General features: G+C 36.7%; 1 protein-coding gene across 2 annotated transcripts in view; it reads right to left on the bottom strand.

The window, feature by feature from the left end:
- The window catches only part of LOC102896817 (S-adenosyl-L-methionine-dependent tRNA 4-demethylwyosine synthase), a 193,414-nt gene that overhangs the window by 27,374 nt on the left and 154,386 nt on the right, over window positions 1–11,654 (bottom strand). The window lies entirely within an intron of this gene.

Below are 11,654 nucleotides of genomic sequence, written 5' to 3'. Positions count from 1 at the left end.
TCAGCAGGGAACTGGAAATGACAAAAAGTGACATATCATATTTCAAAAAAAAACAAAACATCCAAAAATAAGAAATTGATGGTTGAATTTAATAGCATATCAGACAGAGCCGAAGCAAAAATTAGTGAATAGGGAATACAAGTCAAAAGAAATTGTTCAAAATAAAGTATGAAGAGATAATAAAAATTACAAACAAGGCAAGACAAAAAATACAGTTAAGTTTAACATGTTTAACTAGAGTTCAGCAGAAAAGAGATAATGGGGAAAAAGAAATATTTAATGCAATGAAAGAAGAGAAAAATTTTAAGAATTGATGAGAAGTATCAATTGACAAAGTTATGAAGCCCAAAGAATTAAAAACAAAACAACAACAACAACAACAACAAAAGAAGTCCACCAGACACATCAGAGCATGAAACCAAAGGGGGAGGAAAAAAAGCCAAAGGGGGATTAATGGCAGATTACCTTGAAAAAACCAAAGCTGACGTTTTATCATAGGAATTTAAAAGACAGGGAAATATCTTTATGGTGTTGAAATAAATGTCAATCTAGAATTTTATATCCAGCCAAAATATACATTTTCAGATAAACAAAAACCGAGTTTGCCATTAGCAGACCCCCTTAAAGGAAATTTTAAAAGGTGTTTTTTGAGCAAAGAGAAAAAAATCCCAGACACAGGGTCAAAAATATAAAAAGGAGGAGAAAAAAATGGCGTAGATGATAGAAGCTGTTCATCCCTCTGGCGACCAAATCAAAGTTGTGACGGAAACAAAGAGCAGCAGCAAGGAAAAATCACCTGGGATGAACAAGCCATATAACTAGGGAGAAGTCCAGGAAATCACCCTGAAATGGCAGAAGGTAGGATGGGGCGAGGACGTGGGGCTGCCAGGTCTCTAGCAGCTGAGTGAGACGGAGGCTGCGGCAGAGGCAGACACCTCTTAAAGGGGCCACGTCCATGAACTGAGTTTTGCGATGACAAATCTGTTTGCTCTGAGCACCAGTGCCGATTTGGCTGTGCACAGGTGGCACCAGGAACTTACAGGGAGATATTGTCAGAGTGAGGGCCTGAGCGAGAATCCCTTTGTCTGAAGTACTGGTAGTATCCACTATTCCCTGTTTAGCCTCCTCCCCCGACCCGCCCCTGCCAATGTGCAGCCACAGAACTGCCATAGCTGAGATTTCATCAAACTGGATAACAGAGGTCGCTCCGCCCATAAGATTCCCTGAAGTTCTGCCTCCCCCAACTCAGCGGCCCCACCAAGCCACATTCAGGTATTTCTTCAGCACGTCAGGTGCTCCTTGCTGAGCACACCTAGACTCACACTGGAGGCAGCTGGCCTTGGTTTCTGGTGTGGCCTTTTGAGGTAACTATAAGCACAGCATCTGTGGATTGCTTGCTGAATCTTAACAGGTGGACCCAAAGCAGGACACAGGCTGGGGCTAAATTTGGCCTGCAGCTGAATCTCTCTCAGGACTGTGCCACTGGACAATTACTTCACAAATCCACACTAATAAGACCAGGACACTTAGGAGCTTTGCTTAGTCCATAGAAACTGACAAGGAAATGCAGCCAAATGGGAAGACAAAGAAGCAGAAACCATACAAGAGAACAGAACAGAGATCCAAAAATAATGGAGTCAAGTAATCTAACAGATGCAAGATTTCAAAACACTGGTTATAAAGACACTTAATGAACTTGTGGGAAGTGTAGATAAATTCAGTGAGAACTTCAACAAAGAGATTAAAAAAACATAAAAATGGAAATGGAAATTATAAGAGGGAACCAGTCAGAAATGAAGAACACATTATCTGAGATGAGAAGTATATTAAGTGAAATAAACAAAGGAATAAATAAAGTGAATAAAGAAAAAGATCAAACGACCTACTTAGAGGACAGTAAAGCCAAGGACACACAATCAGAATGGCAAGAGATAAGATGCCAAGACTATAAAAATAATTTAAGGAGCATATGGGACACTATTAAGGGTCTAAATATTCATCTGATAGGTGTAACTGAAGAAAATCAAGATGTTGAACAGCTGTTTGAAGAAATAATGATGGAAAACTTCCCTAACCTGGTGAAGGAAATGGACATAAAACCCCAGGAAGCTCAGAGAACTCCAAAAACTAGGGATCCAAAGAGGCCCATGCCAAGACACATCATAATTAAAATGTTAAAGGTTAAAATACAAAGAAAGAATATTAAAAGCAGCAAGAGAAAAGCAGATAGTTACCTGTCTCAAAAGAAACTATGCAGGAAAGAAGGGCTTGGTAAGAAAATATTCGACAGGATGAAGACCCACAATCTACAATCAAGAATACTTTATCCAGCAAAGCTATCATTTAGAGTCGAAGGACAGATAAATAGTTTCCCAGACAAAAATAAGCTAAAGGAATTTATCATCACCAAGCCAGTATTACAGCAAATGTTGGAGGGACTTCTTTAAGAAGAAAACAACATGTATCAAAAACAGGAATAAAGAATGGTAATAACTACATTCCTACCAAGAAGTACCTCAAATGGAAAAGAATTAAGTGCTCCAAACAAAAGATAGAGTGACTGAATGGATAAGAAAAAAAGACGCCTACATATGCTGCCTACAAGAGACTCATTTCAGATTAAAAGACACACAGAGACTAAAGGAAAAGGGATGGAAAAAGATAGTGCTTTGATGGATCTAGAAGGTATTTAAGTCACAGAGAGCAAGATACACACTGCATGATTTCACTTATATGCGGAATCTAAGGAATAAAAAGAACAAACTAATCACAAACAGACTCACAAATATAGTGGACAATTTGGTGATAGAGGAGATGGGGGATTTAGGGTGAAGGGTTAAAGAAGTACAAATTAGTAGCTGATGGAGGGTTACGGGGATAAGGAATGCAGTTAGCATTAATACATTGGCTAGGTGGAGGGTCAGAGGAGGAAGGGAGCAATTGGGGGGATTGTTTTATGAACTATATAGATGTCTAACCGATGTATTGTATTCTTGAAACTAATTAAAATAAATAAATTTTTAAAAATATAGAAAGGAATGTGGAGCAAAATACTGTTAAAAATGCACATAAATCTAAATGAATACTGACTACATATAGCAATAACAATATTGCCCTTATACATACAACAATAACATCGTGTGAGTTGGAGTGGGCAAAATGGAGTTTGTGTTCTAAAGTTTTGCTGTGCACAGCCAGAGGGTAAAAGTGTGCTTTACCATTAGACTTTGGTTAGTCAAGGACTCATGGAGTAATTGCTACTGCGATCACTAAAAAAATATGGAAGAGTTTATAATTCCCACTTAATTGGAGGAAATATAAGACCTACTATATCTGAAAAAATGAAAGAAGTTCAAAAAGAGAGGGGAAAGCTGTTTTAGAAATTGAAGAGATAGATAGAGGCTGATCATGTAGGGCCCTGAGGACCACATTAAGGATTTTGATTTTCATGTTAAAAGCAATGGGAGGTCATCCAAGGCATCTAAGCAGCAGAGATCTACATTCTATGGAGATTTCTTTGGCTATGGGGTGAATAACAGACTTAATGGAGGAAGAGAGAACTTTATCATCATTGTCAGGATTATTTTCAGAGCACTGCCTCTTCAATCAAATAATTGTTTAAAGGCATTATCTTACCTAAATAGGTAATAATGAATAAAAAGCTAGAAAATAAAATTCAGTTTATTGGCTTTAATTAAGATTTACTTAAGAAAATAGCAATTTACTTCGTCCTATGACTACGTCAAAATTACAACCATCATGGAGAAATGCCTGAAGACTAGCTGAACAGAATCCCCATAACTAAGGATATAAGGATAACAATACTAGTAGCAGAGGCAAAGATGCAGAACTGGCAGGTCCCACAGCCACGGTATAGTGTTTAAGAAACGAGAGGAATATCTTGGCTGTGGAGGTCCCCCTGAGTAGCAAGGAGTCCCAGCCCCCCACCAGGCTCCCTAATTCAGGGCTCCTGTGTCAGAAAGAGAAGTCTGCATAACTTCTGGGTGTGAAAACCAGTGGGAATTATGACTGAATGTCTGAGTGGAGGGCTGCTGGAGATCTAGGCTCTGCAGATCTGAAAGAAACCATGCACTAACTCACTTGTTCTGAGCTCCAGCACTGAGGCAACAGCTTGAAAAGTGCCAGGGACATATCGGGAGGAACTGAATAGCCTGGCTTCAGGGTAAGGGCTGAAGGGGCAGATCTTTCCAGACAGAAGTGCTAGTAGGTGCCACTGTTTTTTGAGCCCTCCGTTCACCCAGCCAGCAGGCACACATGGGCACCAATCTGAATGCTCCACTAAATTGCGTAACATGGTTCACCCTACTTTGGTGATTCCCTGAGATGCTGTCCCACCCAAATCAAGATTAGTGGAACCTCTTTCAGCTGCAGTTCTACAAAAACGGCTGGCCTCAGTTCATGCTGCAGACTTTCCTAAAATCTCTCAAAAGTTCAGAAACTCCAAGAAAGCAGCATCTGGCCTCCATATGCCCCATACCTTTTGCTAAGCAGTCCCAGGCCCTGTACTAGTGGCAGCTGGCCTTGGTTCCCAGCTTAGCCTCTCCCAGGCACTTCCAAGCTCAACAAAGGCGGAAACCATCTGCAGATCACTTTCTAGCTATTACCAGCCAGGGCACAGAAAATGGCTGAACTTGGTATGCACTGGAGCCCCTCCCAAAGGGAGTCAGAACCAACACACCCGGTGGCCAGCTTGAGACCATACCAGAGCACCACCCAATCAGAACCATAGATGACATACCCAAAAGGTCAACTGGGCAGGCACCAGGGCCCCGCTAAAGCAAATCCCACTCCGTGGAGCTCAGCCCTTGCTGAACAGCTCATCCGCAATAATCAAGGTCATTCCTCACAGGCAGTAGGTTGGAGGGTCGACCTCCACAATGACATCAAAACAGCAATCAAGGCTCAAATATAACAGGAGGGAACACAAAACCCACACAAGGGACATCACTGGAGCACCTGGCTCAAATGACCAGGGAGACTGCACCCCTGAGCCTCACAGGACACATACTATATAAGGCCACGTTGCCAAGACCAAGAGATGTAGCAGGGCTACCTAATACATAGCAACAAACAAAAGGAGGTAGTCAAATGAGGAGACAAAGAAACATGGCACATATGAGAGAACAAGATAAAGTTCCAAAAAAAAGAAAATTAAAAGACATAAAATCTACTAGATGCAGAGTTCAAAACACTGGTTATAAGGATATTCAATTAACTTAGGGGAAGAGTGGAGGAACTCAGTGAAAGCTTTAACAAAGACATAGGAAACAAAAATGGCAATAGAAACCATAAAAAAGAACCAGTCAGAAATGAAGAATACAATAACTGAAATGAAGAATATATTAGAAAGAATCAATAGTAGATTAGATGAAGCAGGATTGATCAGTGATCTAGAACAGAAGTTAGCGGAGAATACCCGATCAGAACAGCAAATTGAAAAAAAAATTTTTTTTAATAAGGACAGTTTAAGGGACCTCTGGGATAGCATCAAGCGTACCAACGTTCACATCATAGGAGTACCAGAAGGAGAAGAGAGAGTGTAAGAGACTGGACACCTATTTAAAGTAATGATGAAAATCTTCCCTGAACTGGCAAAGAAAATACACATACAAATCCAAGAAATGCAGAGTCACAAAGAAGATAAACTCAAAGACACCCACACCAAAACACATCATAATTAAAATACCAAAGGTTAAAGACAAAGAGAATCTTAAAAGCATCATGAAAAAGCAGGTACTTATGAGGATTGGCATGAAATATTCCAAGTGACAAAAAGGACTTAAAATCCAAGATTATTCTACCCAGCAAGGCTATCATTTAGACTCTAAGGACAGATAAAGATCTTCCCAGACAAGAAAGAGCTAAAGGAGTTCACCACTACTAAACCAGTATTACAAGAAATGTTAAAGGGACAAGAAGGTGGTGGTGGAGGAGGAAGAGAAGGAAGATGATAAGGAAAGGGAGAGAGAGGGGGAAGAGGAAGAGCAGGGAGGGAAGGAGGGAGTGGAGATAGAGAAGAAGAAGAATCAAAAATATGAATAATATAATGGCAATAACTACATACTCATCAATAATTACTTTAAATGTAAATGAATTAAATCAAAACACAGAGGGTGGCTAAATAGATAATAAGACAACAACCATACATATGTTGCCTACAAGAGACCCACTTCAGACCAAAAGACACACACAGTCTGAAAGTAAAGAGATGAAAAAAGGTATTTCAGGCAGATGGAAACAACAACAAAGAAGCTGTGGTATCGATACTTACACCAGACAAAATAGACTTTAAAACAAAGGCTATAACAAGAGACAAACAAGGTCATTTCATAATGATGAAGGGACAAATCCAGTAAGACAATATAAACGTTTTAAACATTTATGCACCCAGGTATGGGCACCTATATATGTAAAACAAATACTGACCCACATAAAGAGAGAGACTGGCAATAGTAAGTAATAGGAATAGTAGGGGATTTTAACATCTCACTGACATCAATGGATAGATCATCTAGACAGAATATCAACAAGAAAACAATGGCCTTAAATGACATACTAGAGCAGATGGATTTAATCGATATTTTTAGAACATTTCACCCCAAAGCAGAATATATGTTCTTTTCACAAGCATATAGAACATTTTACAGGATAGACCACACATTAGGCCACTAACAAGTCTCAATAAATTTAAGAACATTGAAATCATATCAAGCATCTTCTTTGATCGCAATGGTATAAAACCAGCAAACAATTACAAAAAGAAAACTAAAAAAAACAAACAAACAGACAAACACATAGACACTCAATAACATGCTACTAAACAATAAATGAGTTAACAAGGACATCAAGGAAGAAGTCAAAAGATACACTGAGACAAATGATAACGAAAACACAATGGCACCAAAACTACGGGATGCAGCTAAAGCAGTCTTAGGAGGGAAACTCATAGCAATACAGGCCAACCTCAGAAAACAAGAAAAATCTCAAACAAATAGCCTAATCTTACAACCAAAGAACTAGAAAAAGAAGAATAAACAAAGCTCAAAGTAAGTAGAACGGAGGCAATAATAAATATCAGAGTAGAAATAGTCTAAAAAACATACAAAAGATCAATAAAACCAAGAGCTAGTCCTTTGAAAATATAAAATTAGCAAACTTTTAGCCAGACTCATCAAGAAAAAGCATCCAAATAATAAAATCATAAATAAAAGAGAAGTGACAAGTGACACCAGTGAAATACAAAGGATTATAAGAAAATAATATGAACAATCATATGCCAACACATTGGACAACCTGGAAGAAATGGATAAATTCCTACAAACATATGATCTCCAAGACCAAACCAAGAAGAAAAAAATCTGACAGACCGATAACTACTAACAAAATTGAATCAGTGATCGAAAAATCTCCCTATAAACAAAAGTCCTGGACCAGATGGCTATAGATGAATTTTACCAAATTTTCAAAGAATTAACACCTATCTTTCTCAAACTATTCCAAAAAACTGAAGAGCAGGGATGGCTCATTTTTATGAGGCCAGCATTACCCTGATTCCAAAACCAGACAATGATACTACAAAAAAAAAAAAAAAAAACACCCAGAAAATTATTGGCCAATATCCCTGAAGAACATAGATGCAAAAATCTTCAACAAAATATTAGCACACTAAATTCAGCAATACATTAAAAAGATCATACACCATAATTAAGTGGGATTTATTCATGGGATGCAAGTTTGCTTTGTACTTGCAAATCAATTAATGTGATATAGCACATAAACAAAATGAAGAATAAAAATCATATGATCATAGCAATAGATACAGAAAAAGCATTTGACAAAATCCAGCATCCATTTATGACAAAAATAAAACTCTCAGCAAAGTAGGAATAGAGGAAATATACTTCTACATAATAAAGTCCATACATGACAAACCTATAGCTAACACTATACTCAACCGTGAAAAGCTAAAAGCATTTTCCTTGAGATTAGGAACAAGACAAGTATATCCACTTCTACCACTTTCACTCAACATTGGATCAAAAGTCCTAACAACAATTAAATAAGAAAAAGAAATAAAATGCATCCAAATTGGTAAGGAAGAAGTAAAACTGTCATTATTTTCAGAAGACATGATGCTATATATAGAAAACAATAAATAATCTACCAGAAAACTAGTAGGAGGTACAAAATTAATATTCAGAAACAGATTTCATTTTTCCACCAAAAATGTACTAGCAGAAAGAGAAATTAAGGAAACAATCCCATTTACAACGGCATCAAAAAAGTGCCCATGAATAAATTTAACCAAAAGGTAAAAGACTTGCAATTGGAAAACTATAAGATGTTGAAGAAAGAAACTGAAGAAGATACAAATAAATGGAAAAATATACTATGCTCATGAATAGGAAGAATGAACATCATTAAAATGTCCATACTACCCAAAGCAATCTACAGATTCAATGCAATCTCTATCAAAGTATCAATGGCATTCTCCACAGAACTAGAAACAAATAATCCTAAAACTATATGGTACCACAAAAAACCCCAAGTGGCTATAGCAATCTTGAGAAAGAAGAACAAAGTTGCAGGTATCAGGCTACTTGATATCAAACTATACTAAAGGCTATAGTGATCAAAAGGGTATATGGTATTGGCACAAAAAAAGACACATAGATTTTAACATTGTTAACAGAAGAGAGAACCCAGAAATAAACTCACACCTATATGGTCAATTAATCTATTATAAAGAAGTTTAGAATATACAATGAGTTAAAGACAGTCTCTTCAAGAAAGATGGTGGGAAAACTAGACAGACATGCAAAACAATGAAACTGGATCACTTTCTTACACAATTTACAAGAAAAAAACTTGAAATGGATTTAAGACTTAAATGTAAGACCTGAAACAATAAAACACCTACAGTTTACGATAGTGAACTCTTTGATGCTGCTCTTAGTAATATTTTTTTAGATATGTCTCTTTGGGAAAGGAAAACAAAAGAAAAAACGAACCAATGAAACTACATCAAACTAAAGAGATGTTGCATGATGTAGGAAACCATCAACAAAATGAAGACAACCTACTGAATGGGAGAAGTCTATTGCCAGTGACACATCTGTTAAAGGTTAATACCCAAAATATATAAGAAATTCATACAATTTAACACCAAAACAAACAAACAAACAAACAAAAAAACCTTAAACTAAAAGCAATCCAATTAAAAAATGCACAGAGGACCTGAATAGACACTTCTCCAAAGGGGACATACACATAGCCATACAGTCATATGAAAATATGCTCAATATCACTAACCATCAGGGAAATGCAAATTAAAACCATAATGAGATATGGCAGAATGGCTATTACCAATAAATCACTAAACAATAAGTGCTGGCAGGCATGTGGAGAAAAGGGAACCTTTTTGGTTGGTAAGATTGTTGGTAAGATTCTAAATTGGTACAGCCACTACAGAAAATAGTATGGAGGTTCCTCAAAAAATTAAAACCAGAACTACAACATGACCCAGCAATTTCACTTCTGGGTATTAGAAAAAATCCAAAATACTAATTAGAAAAGACATATGCACCCCTATGTCCATTGCAGCATTATTTACAATAGCCAAAATGGAAGTAACCTAGGTGTCCATTGATAGATGAATGGATAAAATATATACAATGCAATATTACTCAGCCAATGAATGAAATCTTGTCATTTGCAGTAACACGGATGGACCTAGAGGGTATTATGCTAAGTGAAATAAGTCGAACAGAGAAAGACAGATACCATATAATTTCACTTATATGCAGAATCTAAAAACCAAAATAAACAAACAAAACAGAAGCAAACTCACAGATACAAAGAACATCTCAACGGTTTCCAGATGAGAATGGAATGGGGGGAACAGGTGAAAAAAGTGGAAGGGATTAAGATGTACAAATTGCCAGCTATAAAAACAGTCATGGGGATGTAATGTACAGCATAGTAAATACAGTCAATAATATTGTGATAACTATGTATGGTGTCAGATGGGTACTAAACTAATCTGGGTGACAACTTTATAAGTTATATAAATATTTAATCAGTATGTTGTGTACCTGAAACTAACATAATATTGTATATGTCTACTCCAATTGAGAAGTAAAAAATTACTTTAGTTAGTTATATTTGTACATACTTTAATTAACATTTCAAATACCAGGTTGCCTTTATTTCTTTATTCCTTGATGCTCTGAGGACATCTTCTCTCTAAATATTTAAGTCTGACAGACCATAGGTCAGCTATATACAATCTAACTACAATCAAAGTATGAAGGCCTTTACTTCATACTTTTTTTGAGATTAGAGCATAAGAAATTTTAATTGAGGGATTTTCACATTGTTAAATGTCATTAACCCAAGAAGCTGTTTAGGAAGTCATTTTGGTTTTGAGGAAGGAAAATGTGAACCTTTCATGTGCAAGTTAAACCTGACTTAACTTGTATAAAAAGCATTTACAAAAGAGGTAGCCCACCCTTGATCTTTACTACCTTTTTGGTATTAATCTACCTTTGCTGTGATATAATTCACATATCATAAAATTCAGCCTTTTAAAGTATACAGTTCACTCGTTTTTAATATAGTCAGAGTTGTGCAACCAACACCATCATATAATTCCAGAATATTTTCATCATCCCAAAAAGAAATCTCATAGCTATTAGCAGTAACTTCCCTATGTACTCTTCACTCAACCCCTGGCAACCACCAATCTATTTCCTATCTCTATGAATTTATCTATGGTAGGCATTTCATATAAATGGAATCATACAATATGTGGCCTTTTGTGTCTGGCTTTTTTCACCTAGAATGTTTTTAAGGTTCATCCATTTCCACTTTTTAAAAACGCATTTTTTTTTTTTAATGTGGAAGTTGAACAGAAAACTAGGCAGAGTAGTATGAACCCCTACGTATCCATCATCTAGCCTCAACAATTGTAAAGCCATCTACACATCATGTACCTCACTTTGTAATGTTCTGAATGAAATCCAGATGCTACATTATTTCTGTAAATACTTTCCTAAGGACATACCATTATAATAGCTACTCTATCACTGGCCTCCTGATGAGAGTTTTCCTTCTGACTTTAATGGGCCTGCCTCTCCCAAGAACTGAATTTTTCCTTTGCTAAGTATTATTTACTTAAGAAATACACTAGATTCACATACTTCTGCCTAATAAAAGCACTAAGGGGGAAAAATGGAAATAGAGTCATGAACCAAAGCCTCAGAAAAATTTCTCCAGAGGCCAAGATTCGAAGTGATCTAAAATTTGATAATTATCTTAATATTTCTTCTGACAGAGACACTCACAATCATAGGGAGGTGGTTTACTATTTTAGCTTTCCCTTGTTATTTCAGTAAAGGACCAGAGGTTATTACAAGGGTGTTTTCCTTTTGTTTTTTAGCATACACCAATCGCAAATCAGAAAGAACTTCAAGTGCCTAAAGAGGACTAAAAACAAAGTTAATTTTACACGGAAAAGAGAGTTAATTTTACTTGGAAAAGAGCCCAACAGACAGAATTTAGAATTTTCTTAATGTTCGTTTTAGGAAAGCTAGCAAATAAGCAGGAATTTGCTGATTCATGATTAAGTGAGC

The sequence above is a fragment of the Pteropus alecto genome, unplaced genomic scaffold (assembly GCF_000325575.1).
Source record: "Pteropus alecto unplaced genomic scaffold, ASM32557v1 scaffold68, whole genome shotgun sequence".
In the NCBI taxonomy this organism is placed as follows: domain Eukaryota; kingdom Metazoa; phylum Chordata; class Mammalia; order Chiroptera; family Pteropodidae; genus Pteropus; species Pteropus alecto.
Note: the sequence above shows the minus strand (reverse complement) of the source record. Positions and strands in the feature narration are given on the sequence as shown.